The following is an 11,973-nucleotide window of genomic DNA, read 5'->3' on the forward strand; positions in this document are numbered from 1 at the left end:
TGTCTTACTTTATAGAAATTGTGATTAAAAATAATAAATTATAGTCTAATTAAGCTACAATCAAAGTTTCATTAACAATTTCTATCAATTTCTATATTTTTAAAAAAATTTCTATAGATATTTCCATAAAATCAGGATTTCGATATTTCGAACCTTTAATAAAAGTCACATTAAAAGCGACTTTATTTTAGTTGAAAATTGTTGGGAATATATCCCATTGAAATCATACTAATTACTAAAACAAGCATAGATTAACCGGTACAAAATATATATGATAACTTCTTACTTATTCATGACCAAATTTATAACCATATACGAGAAATATAAAAGCATAATCAAATTCATAAATCTCACTCAAATCTTTTTTTTTTTTTTTTGGTCAACAAGATTGAAGAAATCAACATTTAATCTATTATGGGAAAGAACCATAAATAAAGTTTTAAAATTAAATATGAAGACAATTAAACAAAGTTTTAAAAGTAATAAAAAGGGTACAATACACATTTTTAGGCTTAATTTGCATTAGTCAGACCCGATTTCCTTTTAAATTTTTAATCTTTGAAGTTTGATCTCTAAAGTTTGAAACTTGTTTTAATTGATCTTTTAATATACAAAAAAAATAGAAATAAACTCTTTTTGAAATATTTATGAGTAATAATAGAGTTAATATATGTTAATTGCCTTATAATGGTTAGAATTAAATAATAACTATAACTTCTAGTAAAGAAGTGACCACCTAAGAAAAATTAGAATTCAATTTAATTATTATTATTATTATTATTATTTTAAGAAAGGGGAAATATTGTGGAAGTACATTTGACATGTTATCAACATGGCATCATGTGAGATCCATGTTGCATTCTTTTATTAAATTATAAAGGTAGTTCTTGAAATTTTAGGTTGATATCTATTTGGTCTATATATTTTTAAAGATATCTAATAAATTGTCTCGAAGTTTTACTTCTATGTTAAATTAGTCTTTATGTTTTAAAATGTATTGTTTTTTTCCTTAACTCAAAATTTTGTGTCAATAAATCTCTACAATTTTTTTGTAATAAATTATTGACTTATTTTAAAATTTATATATCTACTATGAACTAACTTTTAAAAGGAAAAAAGAAAAGGGGTGATGTGCGAGGGGAAGATCTAGCTTACAAGTATATTAAATTATTCGTAGTTGTCTTAACAAAATTTATATCTATACTATATTAAAAGAGGTGAAAAATGAAGAATTTTTACCTTTCCTTTTTGCCCTTATATTTTTTAATAATACATATCTTACTTTTACAATTGTTTATACTCCTTGGGGAAAAAAACTAGGTAGGGACACATCGAATAGGTGGTTGGAAAAAAAACCAACTTCTCACTACAACTAAAAATAGAAACAACACAATTCAATATTCTCAATCTAAATGAGATGCCATAAAAAGTTTTTATATCAAAGAAACACTTTCAAGAATAGTGAGGATTAAAAAATTTTGGCCTTAAAAATTTTGACTAGGTTAATGAAGAGGTTTTATTATCTATCTTTATAACTAGATTAGTAGTGTATTTTTTAGAAGTTTTTTTTTTAAGTGGAAATTTTTCCTTGAATATGCTCTTTCGCTAGATTACAAAATAATAATAATAATAATAATAAAGAATTAGGATGAGATTTCAATTTGAATGAGAATAGAAAAAAAAGAGAAAATAATTTAGATGAGACTTCTTTATGGATGAGAAAAAAAAAACCAAATAAAAGAACTAAGATAAAATTTAAGCTTGAATGAGAAATAAGTTGGATGTATTGTTTCACTATCACAGAGTCACATGGTTACAATTTTTTCAATCTCCAGTTCAGTCAACACTCTCGAGATAAATAAAAAAAATGATAAAAAAAAAAATTGTAACATATATGCAAATAATTAAATAAAAGAGAGAACTGACAATTGAAATGAGAGTAAATCTTGTGACAAATTTTGCTTGAATTGACAATTGAAACAAGAGAAAATTTTGTGATAAACACAACTTCATTGGAATAATTCTATTCTTTCTTGCTTTAAAAGAATTGCATATTTAGAAGATATTAATATAATATTTTTTTTAGAGGTTAGGAGATTATGGAGAGAGTGGTTGAAAAATTTAGAAAATTTTCGGTAGAAAATAGTTTAATTTGTCTTAAATTTTATTCTCAATTTAAAAGTGTCAACTAACTATTATTTTTTCTTCGTTTTTCATAATCTTTTTATATATTTGCTCTTTTTGTTGAATTCTTTTGGTGAATGTTTAATTTGTCTATTTTTTTTGGTTAACTAAATACTTATTTAATTCTTAAATTTAATTAAATGTATATTCATTCAAATTTATATTATACATAGTTTTTATCCACGATTTCTTTCACTGTTTTGTTAACTCATGTTAAATGTTTACTATTTAAAATAAATAAACAATATTCTATTCAATATTTAAATTTCATCCTTAAAATTTATGATTTTTTTTTATCACGTGCATCACATGTATTTTTAACTAGTAGAACTAAATGTTAATAACATAATTTTCCTCAATCTTCTAATCGTAGGCTAAATGTTAATAAATACTCTTTTGTTAAAAAGCTATCCTTATACTTTCAAAAATCAATATTGTCCCTCAACTTTTATAAACATTTCAAAAAGTACCAATGAGATGAAAAAAAAAAAAAAAAAAAAGAATGGAACATAAATTGAGACTTACAACTTTATTTTGATAATCTAAAACTACGTCATTGTCACACCATTTCATATCTTATTTTATCCAAAATTTTATAGAATTTACACTTCAAGTATATTATTTTGAAAATATTTGTGAATAATTTCATTAATAATATAGCAACTTCTAGTATATAAGTATTTTTAAAAATAATTGATAAATTTTAAAGGCAATCTTTATAATTTAATCTTAATAGTAATATGAAAAGATTAATCAAGATTTCTAGCACATATTTATATTTTTTTTTTTCAATTATGATACACTTGAAGCTGAATTAAATTAACCTCGACTCAATGATAGCTCAATACACTGTAGTAAAAAAAAGTTAGAAGCTTGAATCTCAGTGGGAGATTCATAACTTTAAATCTAAGGGACATAAATTCATATAAAGTTAAAAATTTAGCTAGTAAACTTCTAGATTTGTATCAATATATGTTGTAACATCCCGAATTTCAGAAAAATTTAAGTTAATTATATAAAATTATCATGTTTAAATTTTTCTTTCATTTGGAAAATTGGGGTTAAATTGAAATAATTGAAAAACTTTTATTGATTAAATTGAATTTCATTGATTAGATATTCAAACTGATTATCTTGAAAATATTGAATTTTGTTTCCCTTTGATTTTGGATTTTAGGACCAACTTAAAAAAAATTAAAGAGATAATTAATTTCATGTGGTTTAATTGATTTAAATATTTAGAAGGATTTAATTTGTATCAAATTGATGGATTTTATGCCTTTAATTTTGGTTTTTGAAGCTTAAATTAAGATAATTTGAAAAGTTGATTTATAAATTTAATAGAATCTTTGGAGATTTTGGAGATATTGTGATAAAATATTTTATTTATCTTTTAAAAAATTGAAAAAAAAAATAAAAGAGTTGAGATTTTTTCGAAATCAAAATAGAGTGACAAGAGGCAAAAAAAAAAAAAAAAAGGAGAAAGCAATTCGATTTTTTAGGGACAACTTTCACAAAATTGTCTATTTCCGAATTTTTAACCGTTGCATCGTGTTCAAATTTGGTCAGTCTATTCGAGACATATGGAGTTTCATTTTGAACGGTTGGATCGTTGTTTAAAGTTATGGTTTGTTCGTAATTGTTGCTGAATAAAACCTGTAAAACTAGAAATTCCCCTTTCTCTCCCACTCTCGCAATCCCTCCTCATGCAAGACCCTCGCTACCAGCCACTTGCCTAAATAATTTATGTCATCCAATAGCAACATCCGCTGTCTATCTATAGTATCCACGAGCCGACATGCCATCTATCGCCACTGCCCGGTCTTTGCCGGAATCTTGAGAAAAACATTAGATAAGACTTATTTTCCTTATAATTTGGGAGGTGAAATTCACCCATTTGATTTTGGGTTAAATTAGCAACCTCGGTGTGAAACTTATATTCAAGATTTGGAAGTTTTGAGGCATTGACCATCAAGCTAGAGACCATTTTGTTTTGCAGAAAATTGGTGAAGATCAAGTAAGTTTTGTAAGTTGTTGGATGGTTATTCTTTTGGATTGAGAGTAATAGTGGAAAATTAAGTTATTGATTTTGGATTTAATTCTGGATCAGATTAGCTAATTGAATCAAGTTTTGAAATTTGTCTTGGACCAAGCCACAACTTTAGGTTGATTAAGTGTGCTAAAGAAGTTCTAAGGAGATTTTGTTTTGCGTTTTTTACTAAGTTGAGGTAAATGGTATTATTACCGGTGTCTTCGTGCCAGGCGGTCTAAACTAAACCTATAAAGTTACTTAATGGACTCTTGAAGCATGATTTTTGTCATTATGTTTTACATGTTACATGACAGTTATAAGTATTATGAGCATATTCGAATTTCTAATCAGTATTGATATTATGTATGTGATGCATGAATAGATCAGTAGAGTGGTTTATTGTCTCGTTTTGACGCATGTTTTATTTCAGATGACTTATGGGTCTAGTTTCATGTTTGACGGTGTGCCTAAGGGCCGCTAGACATGCATGAGCCGACAGGTTCATGTTCATGTTATTTTTCCATGTTTGACGGTGTGCCTACGGGCCGCTAGACATGTGTGAGCCGACAGGTTTACGTTCATGTTACTTTTTTTCATGTTTCATGCTTGACGACGTGCCTACAGGTCGTTAGACATGCGTGAGCCGACAGGTTTACGTTCATGTTATTTTCATGTTTGACGGCGAGCCTACGGGCCGCTAGATATGCGTGAGTCGATGGGTTCATGTTCATGTTATTTTCATGTTTGACGGTGTGCCTACGGGCCGCTAGACATGCGTTTTAAGGCAAGATAGTACGTCTTTTTGTTTTCCTTTCATCATCAAAAATCGATGTAGCTGTATGAGTCATAGACTATTTTTTCTTTGCTCGTGGATGCATAGCCTGATCCCAGTAATGGGATCAAATATTTTATACTCAACCTTTCTTAATTTATGTTTTTCAGATAATGATAGGAACAGACCGACGGGTGACGAAAGTGACCTGTGATCGTGCCATATGGGACATGTAAATTGCTTCCGCTCAGTTTATGTTTTCAAGCTATTTAAAAGTTTTGATTTGAAACTCAATGTTGGACAAAATTTTATTTGTTTAAGTTATTTTTTTCTTCATTATTTTAGGGGTCCCAAACAAAGATTTTACTTATTTGTTATTTATTTTGGAAAACTATGTTTATTATTTTAATGAAATCTATTTTCCTCAATGGTCAAAATATTTTGAATGTAACTGTGTAATTATGAGTAACGACCATTATCATAGTACTCAAAAATGTCGAGTCATTACATATATGGTCTATAAACTTGTTAATAGGTCTTTAAATTCTTTATTTTGTTTAGTATATTCATAAAGTTTCGATTGTATTAAAAAATGTTAATAATGAAATATTGCAATAAAAATAAAATTTATCTGTCTAATAGGTCCTATTTTCGACATTTTAAAAAATTAATCTATTAGTTGAAAAATTGAAAATTTAAAGTTAAGTTAGACACATAATAAAATTGTATGTCTAATAAAATAATTTATTCTGGAAACAATAATGAATAAGTCTAAGATCTGTTACATACAAAATTGGAAGTTCATATATCTATCAAACATTTTTAAGAGAGATTTATTAGTCATAAAATTTAAAATTTTGAGACTTATTAGATAAAATTTTGACAACTCAGATACTAAACTTGTAATTTAATCGTTATGTAAATATAATTTTAAATACATTGATACAATACATATTAAGAAATATTAATTACAAAATTAATAGCCTTTATTGGATTATCTACATGAATATATAAGAAATATTAATTACTTAAAATGTAAATGATTTTTATACCATTAGTTTTTTGAAATAATGTACTTTTTCTTTAAATGCATATTTGTATATGTATTCATATGTGATAAAAATTAAATTAAATTAATTTTTTTATTCTTTCTAGGTGTAGTAAAAATTAAAGTAACGTATTAATAAATAACTATACGTATGGGTGTAAATTTTGACATTTAAAAATTGAAAAAACATATGAAAATATATTTTGAAATTTTTTTATGGGCAAATTTGAAATATATTAATATGTTTAAATAACATATTTAAACATTTAGATATGTCATTTTAATATTCGATTCTGAAAAAAAGATTAACGATTAAACCCAATTTTGTTAATAGATTTAACCATTTTGATAATATTTTTTAAATAGTAAATCAAACAATAATTTAACTATAGTTGATGGAACCACGTTAATATTACCTTTTGTCCATTTTATAATTTCATGAGAAACCCAAGTTAATTTATTCTAACAAAACAAGTCATAATAAAAATAAAATTATCACATTTTTATTCAAAAAAATTATATATATAACCATTCTAGAAAACATCCCTTTAAATATGTTTGCAAGTGTCAATTAGTGAGATAAAAATTGTCATATGCATGCAACATGCACTAAATAATTTCACTATTTGACTTTTTATTTTCATTGTCCGAAAAAAATTATTAAAGAATAGTTAGACTTTTTGCTCCCACTATTAAGTAATTTGAATTGCTTTCGTATTATAACGGTCGAGGGCATTATCGGTCTTTTAACGGAATATCCAAAAGAACAAAGTCCACTCACCGCATCGGACGGTGGAGATCTCGTCCACGTGACCTTGACTCGTGTGATTTTTATTTATATATATAATTAATTTGTTCCGGGTCTTCGCTTTCCGAATGAAAGCGTATATCCGGCCCAGATTCGTGGGCAGTATGGTAATTTTAAGGTTGACTTTTTTTAACTCTTAGACTTTCAATTCGCGCCCACAGGTTTTCAAATGATTTTTTAAAAATAATTAATTTAATTCCGATATTAATAGTTGTGATGTAAGCAAAGTATAATTTTTTTCCCTGAACATTTTCATTTATATTTCCATATGTCCCTATGGAGAGTGAAATTAGAGATGGTTTTTTCATTCTGACGTTTGTTACGAAATTCTCTATTTAATTTTATGAAGATTAAGTTAGAATGTCTCGGAGGAATGTTCATAGAGTTAAAAAAAAATCAATAAACAATAAATTGGAGAGACCAGTTTTAAGATTTGTAAAAAATATAAAGACTAAAATTGGACGTTAGAAGTATATAAACCAAAATAAAATAAAATCTAAATTACGTGAACTAACATGATATTTACACTTATAAATTTGAGCAAGTTCACTTATTTAGAAAGTGTACCAAATTTATTTATTAGTTTAAAATATATTTTAATCATTTTTTTTTGTAATTTCAAAATTGTCAGTTCAATATTTTCATCGACATAGATATTTCAAACTTTAAATGTAAGAGTAATAGATAAGAAAAAAAAAATATTGATATTTTACGAGCATGTGTCGACTCTCTAAAAGACATTATAATCTTACTGAGTAAACTTTTTTTTTTTTAAAAAAAAAAAACAATAATCTACTGGTCATAATTTATGAAATTGACCCAAAATGAGCTTGACTAATAAATGGAGTAACAATTGTATTGTTTCAATATTTAAAGATAAAGTATTTTATTGTGTCAAACATAACTATGAGTTACTTGTACGGCTTAATGCTTGACCCATAACAAACGATACAGATTTTTTTTAGATAATGTAGCTAAACAAACTATACAACAACATCACAAGATATAATTACAGAATTTGTTGTTTGTTTTGAGGTTAATTATTTAACTTATGTTATATTTTTTAAATACAACAAATGAGGTATGAAGATTATTGTGTTAAGTTATACTCTATTTGACAACTTATGTTATGTATTAGTTTTGTGTTTTATCAATAGAAAGATTTAAGGAACAACTATGTAAAATCATTAAATTTTAGAATAAGGATAGTATTTTATTAAGCGTGTGCACCAAAACTTAATTTTATGACACGAATTGACTTAAAAATCAAATAACTTCGTTTCCAACTACTTAAAATTATCAAAATTGATAAAGATTAACGGATTTTGGGATATGTTAAAATTTTTGCTATTATATTCAAAATGACTCTATAACATATCTTTGATATATCATTACATCAATTTTATTCTTGAAAATTACAAATTAAATTGATCGGATAGAAATTATCTTAATTATTTAAAAAATTACTCTCAAACATATTTTTTTACCGGTTTAGTGAAGTTAGTTGGATTGAGTGGGTTATAATTCTACGAGCTTGGGCTTCTTTCCTTAGTAGCATAATTGCTATTTTGGGCTTGCTTTTATTGTAAATGGCCTTTTGGACTATTTTTTTTCCAATTTGGACAAGGCATTAAAGTTTAATTAATTAATAACATTATAAACAAATGCGCACGTGCGTGCATAGATGTATGTGAAATTACGGCCACAGCAACCTAAATTCGTTGAGGACATTTTTACATCCATTATAGAAATGGATTCATCTAAATTCATGTTAGTCTAAGAATGGATACATAATTACTCATTAGACTCAATTCGATCTGAAGCCAATTAAAAGTTTTGTATAGGACAATGATGTCCTAAAAAATGAAGCTTATTGAATTCAATTATCAATAAAAGACTAGACGATTAGATACCAAATTGATTTTTTTTAAAGTATTAAAATGTGGGATGGAGAATTGAACCTCAAACTTCAAGGTCGATAGAACAAATACTATGCCAGCTACGCTCTTGTTGACTATCAAATTGAAAATTACAGATAATAATGTGAATGTTCTTAAATTTGATATATTTCAAAAATAAGATCGATACATCATAGCCAATAATTTTATATTTAATTTGTTTGGTAAAAGTAACTATTACATTTTTCTCTTTTAAAACTCTTCATATTTGTATCTCTCCTAATTCTCCTCCTCTCACTTCATACATACATACATACATATAAGGGCAAATAAACGTAAATAGAACGAATTGTGATAATATTAAAAGTAGCATCGATTTTGAATTTTTGTCTAACCTAATACATAATACACGATGTTATATGCGAATAAAAAAGTATGCCTTTCTTGCAAATGGGCTAATTACAATAATAGAATTCAAGCCCAAAATAATATAATATAGATAAAATAATTGCATAAATAGAACAAAAAATGGTAAAAGACCAAAAAATTCATATCCAACCACCATTTTGCACGCTGCTTCCCGATTTTCTCAAATTGAAAGCTATCACTCAGTGGTAGAGCCAGGATTTTATGCAGGGAGACACAAGTTCATATGAAAACAATTTTTAGATGCATCAATATAATATTCAAAACATATAATATCGCCGAAATAATCATAACTAACTGACATACATACATTGGCAAATCCAAAAGTTAATGTTAGGGACACAACTGTATATAAGGTTAAAATTTTAGCTCATAAACATCAACATTCGTGTTCTATATAGTTCTTGATCTTTAAAAATTTTATATTAGATCAATAACATCTTAATTAATGTGCCTAATATGTTGTACCATACATTTTTTTTAAGAAAAAAATAATGTAACTATTGGCTACAAAATTGAAATTGATTAGCAAAAAAATATTTTTCTTTATCTAATACGACAATGAATTTTTAAGTATTTTTAATATTTTATGACATTTTTAGATATTAAATCGAAAGTTTTTATATTTTTAGACATTTTCATGGAACTTATTAAAGTTAAAATTCAAAGTTTAGATACTTAAAAGTCATGATTTTAAAAACTAATAATTAAACTTGTACTAACTTGAATTTAATTTTAAAATAACGGTAAAGTAACTAGTAAATAATAAAACAAAAAAAAATATAAGTGAAAATAGTTTTTATATGCCTTAATTTTAAAAAACTAGTGTCAATAATCATGACCCAATTTAATAATCATTTCGTTTTTTAATTTTGGTTTTCGAAAAGTAAACCTATGGACAATACTTTCACCTCCAAATTTTTTTTTTTGTTAACTACTCTTTACCAGTGGTTTAAAAATTAAGCCATGTTTTGAAAAGTTGAATTTGACTAAGAATTCAAGTATTGTACTCCATAAATATGCAAATCATTATAAGAAATGGAGAGAAAATAAACCTAATTTTTCAAAAATAAAAAAAATCAAAATCATAATGATTATTAAATGGGATCCAAATAATTACCAAACAAGCCTAAAATTTAAAAAAATATTTATATATAAATCTGAACACATATGTGAATAAAATAAAAATAGAATGAAGTTTTTCAAGCTATATATATATACACATACATACATACGAGACATTTTAAGCAGCAAAAAATGTTTTTAAAAAAAATGAAAAAAAAAAAAAAAAACCAAACTCTTGAAGCAAGGCCACCGTTAATGCCTTTGCGAGGAGGATGTATATATATTCAGAATATAAATAAATATTTTTTATATTTATTAAGAAACAATATATATCTTTATAAAACAACAAGATGTGAGGAAGGCATGAGACCCTGTCCTCTTTATAGATCTGCCTCTATTATCACCGATAACTTTTACTTTGAGAAGTGTGCTATCAGTGACTATCACCAATAACTGCTAGTAGTGATAACTTTCAATTTGAGAAGTGTGTTATTAGTTACTATCATTGATAGTTGCAATCAGCGATAACTTTCAATTTAAGAAATGCTATCAGTTGCTATGGCTAATAACTTACGATCAATTGTTATCAGTGATGCTGCTATTAGTAAATATAATTTATAGCAGCTATTAGTGATAACAATAGCTGCTATCAATGATAGTTTTAAATTCGAGAAATGTGCTATGAGTTGTTATCATTTGTAGCTGTTATTAGCTATGCTACTATTATTTATAACTTTCAATTTGAGAAATGGCTATCAGTTGCTATTTTCTATCAATGATAGCCAAATAGTGGCTATTGTTGATATGTTTCTATCAAAGGCAATGTTCCAATGCTTTTTATTATTTGAATTTAATATCATGTAATACTTGTTTGTAAATAATCGGGTTCTTTTGATTAATTTGTTGACACATGTAATGTGTTTCTCTATTGTTATTGATGCATATAGATATAGAATGATATCCTTCTACATTGATAGTCACAAAAGATATCATCGATAGCTACTGTCAATGATATCTTTCTATTGTTATCAATGTAAAGGATATCATTGATAGTATTTATATATTATGTAAAGTAGTATTTGACATGAAATGACTTCTCGAGATTGTTTGATCGTGCATAAAAGTTTCCATTGATAGCATGATATCATAGTATCCATGATAACATGCTATCAATGACACTATTGATAGACTTCATACTCTTAAGATCCTATATATATATATATATAAAAGCTATTGGCCTGTTTAATAACGTTCCCATCTCTCATTTCTTGAGAAATAAACTTGTTTAATAACTATTATCGTTTCTTACTTCAAACTTTTAATAAATGTTTCCAAAAATGGTGCAAACTTGAGGACTGAAAAAAGAAGTTTCTTTCAAATCCGTTTTTATTTGCTATTTATATTTAATGTTTCGTTATGATAATCAAACTTGATGATTGACTTGTTAGTGTTAAGTCACTTATGAGTTAGACACTTTCAAGTTTTGGGTTTGAAACTCAGTTTCATAAATTTATTTATTTTTTAATGACTCAACTGGGAAATAGGAAGATAAAGGTGAGAGGGAAATGTTTGGAGAGATGGAAGCAAAAACTCAACACTTCCCTATTTGCAAATATTTTAAATAAAGAAACTAAAAATAAATAAATAAATATAAAAAAAAAAAGAAAAAAGAAAAAAGAATAAGACATGCAAGAAGACAATGGAGGGCAAAATTAAAAATTCAAAAAATTAAAAAATTGT

This window comes from Benincasa hispida, chromosome 4 (genome assembly GCF_027475165.1).
Source record: "Benincasa hispida cultivar pf3 chromosome 4, pf3_genome.v1.1, whole genome shotgun sequence".
In the NCBI taxonomy this organism is placed as follows: domain Eukaryota; kingdom Viridiplantae; phylum Streptophyta; class Magnoliopsida; order Cucurbitales; family Cucurbitaceae; genus Benincasa; species Benincasa hispida.